Source organism: Falco rusticolus, chromosome 14 (assembly GCF_015220075.1).
Source record: "Falco rusticolus isolate bFalRus1 chromosome 14, bFalRus1.pri, whole genome shotgun sequence".
NCBI lineage: Eukaryota > Metazoa > Chordata > Aves > Falconiformes > Falconidae > Falco > Falco rusticolus.
The window spans coordinates 3452825-3459312 of NC_051200.1; positions in this window are offsets into that span (position 1 = coordinate 3452825).

The following is a 6488-nucleotide window of genomic DNA, read 5'->3' on the forward strand; positions in this document are numbered from 1 at the left end:
TCACACACTGATATATTTCAGTTTTAGTTTTCCAGTGAGAGAATCAGTGCCATTGTCCTCAAAGAGAGACACAGAGAAGTTCAGCTACAGGGCCAAAAATCCCAGAGCAACTTAACCATAGAACTGCCCCAGTGTGTAAATCTGTGCTTCAGTTTGAACAGTTCACAGTACCAAGAGTTGACTGAGGTATTTAAAAAACGCTCCCAGGTGATAAGATGATAGCAAGAAAGCTCAATGAGTCTTTCTATCTATGTTTAATACAGAAACCTACAGCCTTTTGCAAGGAGAATTAATTTAAGGCAGCAGCACAGATGAAAATAATGAAATGATATGAGGATTAAATGACAATCCCCACAGGTACCACATGGGAAATTGCCAGACTATTAACTATGGTAAGAAATCTAGCTCATAAATGAGCCTTACTGCAAGAAGAATAAAAGAGAGAATAAATGACATAACTAGTGAAAAGATCATGACCAAGAGAAATAGGTATTCAATGTCAGTGATGTGGGGAGCTCCCCAATGGACTCTGAATCAGGTCTGTGATGTGACTACTGCTTTTTCATATTCCACAAATGATCTGGAAATGCTGTAGGCAGATGGCTGATGATACAAAGCCATTCCCAAAAATGAAAACTAAAATTTATTCAGTGAGTGGGTGTTAGAATAGTAAATTTAACTCAAAGTTCATACATGAAAAATAATGTATGAGGAAAACGACATTCTTGCTGTGCTTTACATCAGCTATTACCAGTCATTAAAGAAATCCCGGAGAAGTGGATAGTTCTCTGAAAAGATCAGTACAGTGTCAGCAGTTGGGAAAAACCATCCTGTTACAAATTTTTAGGAGAAGAATGAGAACAAAGCAGAAAATGGCATTATTCCTTTATATAAATCCATAGGATGCCCACCTCTTCAGTACCAAGCACAGTTCCAGTGGTTGTGGAAATACAAAGCTACAGAAAGGGCAAGAATAACAGTGTACCAAAGCTGCACAAGAGATGTTAGAAAGCCTTAGCACTGGGAAAACTTGAGCAAGCCAGAGCCTTTCAAGCTGGAAAACAAGGAGAATAACAATTTAAGTTCTAAACAAGCTGTTACAGCACGGAAAAGGTAAACAGCAATGATTATTTTAAAGTAGTCTTAACAGAAAAAATAGGGCACAAACTCAAACTGGCAGGCAGCAAGCGGGTTCAAAAGCAAACAAAAGGAAGTTCATTTTCACACAATACCTAATGATGTTGTGGAACTCATTGCCACGGGATGTTATGGCAGCCAAAAATACAAGTGGGTTTCGAAAAAACGATTAGACAATTTTATGGAAAAAGGTCCATCAAGGAATATCAAAAACAATGATACAGCTGCAGCCTCCAGCTCAGGAAGGTCTCTAAACCAGAAACCACTGGAAGCTGGGAGGGTTTACCAAAGGAAGTATCACTCTATACTCGTCCTGTTTTCCATACACAAGTTATTAGCCATTATCAAGAGGCAGGATATGGGGCTAGACAGAACTTTGCTGTGACTTTTTTTTATATTTGACCAATACTAACTGATGCAGATATAAAGACATACCCCTCCATGGTCACGGATAATTCTATGAAAGGCTGCTGTAGTTAAATGGCACACACTTAGAAGAGTAACATAATAAATATCAGCATTTTTTGAGTTGGACTAGAACAGCTTTTGTGTTTCCTTAGGTATGTTCTGAGTCTATGCTCTCCAGAGAGGAGTTAGGATGTTATCCTCCTTTGTATTACCTAACTACAGCAAAAGAGACAAATCCAGTATCTAATTATCTAGACAAATCTAAATTTCAGCTGTAAGCTACACAGTGACTTACATCCTGGTGACTGAGAGCTTCTCAACTTAAGAAACTCCAGAGAACTACTGAAGTAACTGCCTATCAAGTTTGCTGAATATGGCCATGCTGCACAGGTGCTTTAAAACACAGATTAAGACTTCCAGTGATGGTCTAGGACAGAATCTGCAGTCATGGTAAGCCTTCAACAGCGGAGTGTGAGTCCTTTGAGATCTTGTTCCTTACAGACTCCAGCATCCTGAACATGCTTCGACACTTGAATGGCCTCCTTATCTCCTCCATCAGTGAAAACAGAGAAGGAAGTGACTCCCTGTTACTTCAACACCCCACCACCTCTTAGCAGCTATGAGCCTATGCATCACATGACAAGCCTCAAGCCTGCTATAACAGATTACTTACCACCCTTTTATTAACTGTTTCTCAAACCATGGAAGTGAAGGCGGTGGGGGTGGGATGAGGAAAGATGATGACAATGAAGGGATTTTACCAGGATACCCTTATTCTAATTTCTATCATGCCCCTTGGTTCAACAGCTGGGAAGGAAATACTGCTGTCTTGGCACAAAATTACAGCATAAACTACAACACAAAAGGTACGTGCAAGATATAAACACTGTGGAGAGAAAAACCGTGCATCAGTCAGTAGCCACATGGCAAGTTGCATTGGTGTGTAATATACTGAGGGGTAGAATTACACAGGTACGTATTCTCTGGTACGCTTGGCCAAATACTAATACCAAGGCCTAATGACTCAGTGTTCCTGTACTTCTAGGCCAAATCCAAAGAAAAAAGGTTACAAACGGAGACAACTGTCTTATGCACCACTTTACCCCACTGAAGAAGCATTTCCCATTCCTTATTAAGCATTTAGTACTTGGTAATGTAATAGTATGAATAATTTGAGTCAGGACTCAAACCTGTGCTTAGCCATGCCAAGGAAAGAAAGGTGTAATTTTTCACGGACAAGAAGTACCTGCAATTTTCAAATGGGATAGAACCCAGGCAAAGCTGAATACGTGAGGGTCAACAAAGCTCTGATGTTCGTTTGCACATGCTTGTCCATTACTTGTTCCCCTAAGGACTACAGATCTTAGTTACAGCAGTTCTCTCCAGATGGGGGTTTCTTGTGAGTCAGAGGAGAGCCAGAACAATTCTGCTTCCTACTCGTTAATCCATACTGGGATTACTAAAAGCAGCAGATCCACATTTGACACCAAAATAAACAATAACTGGAAAAGGTGGGTACTTCCTCCTTTGAAAATTACATAATCTATTTAGGCACCTGATCCCAAGACCCAGGTAGGCAAATTCAGAGCTTTATCCTTAGTCCCTCACCTTCATTCTGCCACCAATTCTAAACTTGCCACAAAAATATATACATACTGCTATACATTGACTGAAATGCTGTTGCCTCATTCATGTTGCCTTCCATCAGAAATCCTTCCACAAGACAGAGCAGTGAGATTCCTCAGGTCAAGGACTCTGGTTTGTTACGCACTTCTTAACACAGTACCCAGCACAAACTGGGTCTGGGCCTGGAAGTGGTACTACAAAAGATAATAATAATACTAGCTTAAGTAAAAACAATCAAAGATAAAAACCAATAAACCATCCTCTGCTCCCCTTAAGAAAATTTGTTTATTCACCCCCTCACAAAGGAGGTTGTCCTATTTGTCTGCCAGGAAACCTCAGACATTCCTTGCATGTGCGGCACAGATGGTCGCCACACAACAAAAGGCAGAAGGGCTCCCCACACATGCACAGTGGACGTGTCTGGTTTCTGGATATACAGAAACTTGGTCAGAGCTACTGCTCCAGCAGGGCTGCTATGCATCCAAATCCCAAACAAATATAGAAAGCCATCAATATCCTTTGAACAGCATCTCTTAGTGGAAAAAGAGACTGTTTGGGAAAATGGAGATGCACAGTGACTTCAGTTGTGAATCTTAATTCATTAGTGTACATAAATTGTTTTGAGATCCCAAGCTGGGAAGTGCTAAGGAAGCAAAACTATTATTTGTTAAAGCTCAAGGCTCTGTTGTTTCTTTATCCTCAGATATTCTTCACATCTGATTTTTCATTCATGGCCATTGCTACTTCAAATTTTTTTCAGCTGTCTTAATCTTTTCTTTACCAAATGGAATTGCCCCAGGCAAAGGATATGCAGTATCTAGATTTGCTCAGTGCACTTATTTATCTTACTCTTTTCTAATTAATTTAGTGCTTTGACCCCAGTCCTGCTCTTCCTTTGATTTTATATTCAGATATCAAATGTGGCTGCTCTCCATGAATAGTAATTATCTTGCAAATAAATGCCATTAATATTTTCACTACCTTGCTAAATGTACATTTCTACAGTGTATGGGAAGGGGTCTGCAAGGTCCATTTTATCGAACTGGGTATAAATATTGCTGCTAATTCTTCTGTAAATGGAAAGGCAGAGCAGTTTGGCAGTAACCATTTCAGTTCCCAAGGTAGACAATACAAGCTTAATCAAAGAATAAACCTGGGGAAGCTGCATGAACTGAAACAAAGCAGAGCAGAAAATCAGTTCTGCAACGCATTATGTTCTGTGACACAAATTGTATGCAAGTTTCTGTCCTCCTTTAAGAAATTACTGAGTGCAGAACTGTATTCTATGTAACACATGAAAAAAAATGACTGTTTCTTCTTTTGAAGGAGTTATTCTAGCTTTCAGTATTTAAAATACACGCCTTTTTTTCTTGAAACAATACAGGATACAAATCTCTCTGCTTTTTCCTCAGCTTAGTGAAAACATAAATAAACCAGGAAATTAAAGATTAAAAAAAAAAAAAAAAGAGAGAGAGAGAGAAGAGAAAGCTAACTTTTCCGCATCCTGTTGTGCGTAAATAGAACATATTGTACCAGCCTGTACAACTTCTCAATAAAATGTATCGCGGGCACTTCAAAAGCTGACCATAATCATGAGAGTTAAGTGAGGAATGTCAGCTTGGATGGGGGATTTTGCTGCTTTTGATATACATTAGTTAAGCATGCAGGTTTGTGTTTTTTACTTTATCTTGGATTTTACTGTAATGTAATTGAACTCTATCTTGGATTTTACTGTAATGTAATTGAACTCTGTTACCTTTTTCAGTATCCTGTAGTGTTCCTCTAAGTGCTTGTGTGGATTTGGGTTTAAGGATATTGTAACAGTCAGCAGCAGAAGCCAGCAGCAGAAGCCTCTGTAGAGTTTGGGTAGTCCTTCGATGCGGAAACTGGTTTTTTCCTCTCTCTTCTTAATACCCCCAGGATCAACCTTCAGACATGTTCAGAAATAAGGTGACTGCTATGAATCCAGAGGCAAAACTCACACTTACTTCAGCAAAACCAGGCTTCACAGAAGAAAAGTGTATTTGGTTGTAGTGGGATCATTCACATTATATGAATTTCATGCATTAAAATCACAGCATTTACAGGATTATGTCCTTAACAGTAATTCTGGGTTTGGGGCATCCCATTGTTGTATCTCCACCCCATCTCCATCTTGGACCTCTGCCATTTTCACCAAGGCAGTTTATTTCCCTCAGTTACCTCATCACACCTGAGCCTTCATATAGATACTACAGAAGTAAAATATCTGCATAATCTCTGCAGTGGGATGCTTGAACTCCTCAGACAGTGGTATCTCCATGAAACCATACATGATAAACAAATGGTCAACAAACACACTTCTGTAGATTTTACTACCTCCAGAGCAGACTGTATTTCTATAAAAAACCCAGGTTTAGGCTTCATGTGTCAAGTTCTGCATCAAATACACCCCTTTTACAGCCACAGCTCTGACAGGAAAAAACACACCCACCCCCATTTAAAAACCAGATTCTTCACCCACTGCAGAGACACATGTAGGTGTTCCATGTCATAACATCACCATTTCCTTCGTATCTTCACAACAGCACTTCCCCGGGGCCTGCAGGGAAAGGAGGCTGCATGCCATGGTCTTTTTAACCCTCCCTCTGGGGTGGATGTGGGGAGAAGCACTTGCTGTGGGGCAAGACCTCCTGATGGCACAGACCCACTGTGGGGGAGAGACTCTGTGATGGGAGAGGCCTGCTGAGGGGATGCCCACCATGGGGTAGTCTTGCTGAGGGAAGAGACCTGCTGGTGGGGAGAGATCTGTCGAGGGGGAGGCTCTCTGAGGGGAGAGACCCACTGAGGGGATACCCACCATGGGGTAGACCTGCTGAGGGAAGAGGCTCTGAGGGGATACCCACCATGGCGTAGACTTGCTGAGGGGAGATCTGCTGAAGGAAGAGACCTGCTGTGGGGGACAGACTCTCTGAGGGGATGCCCACCATGAGGTAGTCTTGCTGAGGGAAGAGACCTGCTGTGGGGGACAGACTCTCTGAGGGGATGCCCACCATGAGGTAGTCTTGCTGAGGGAAGAGACCTGCTGTGGGGGACAGACTCTCTGAGGGGATGCCCACCATGAGGTAGTCTTGCTGAGGGAAGAGACCTGCTGGTGGGGAGAGACCTGCTGAGGGGATATCCACTATGGGGTAGACTTGCTGAGGGAAGAGACCGGCTGACGGGGAGAGATCTGCTGAGGAGGAGAGACTGTCTGAGGGGATAGCCACCATGGGGTAGACTTGCTGAGGGAAGAGACCCACTGAGTGGATACAGACCATGGGGTAGACCTGCTGAGG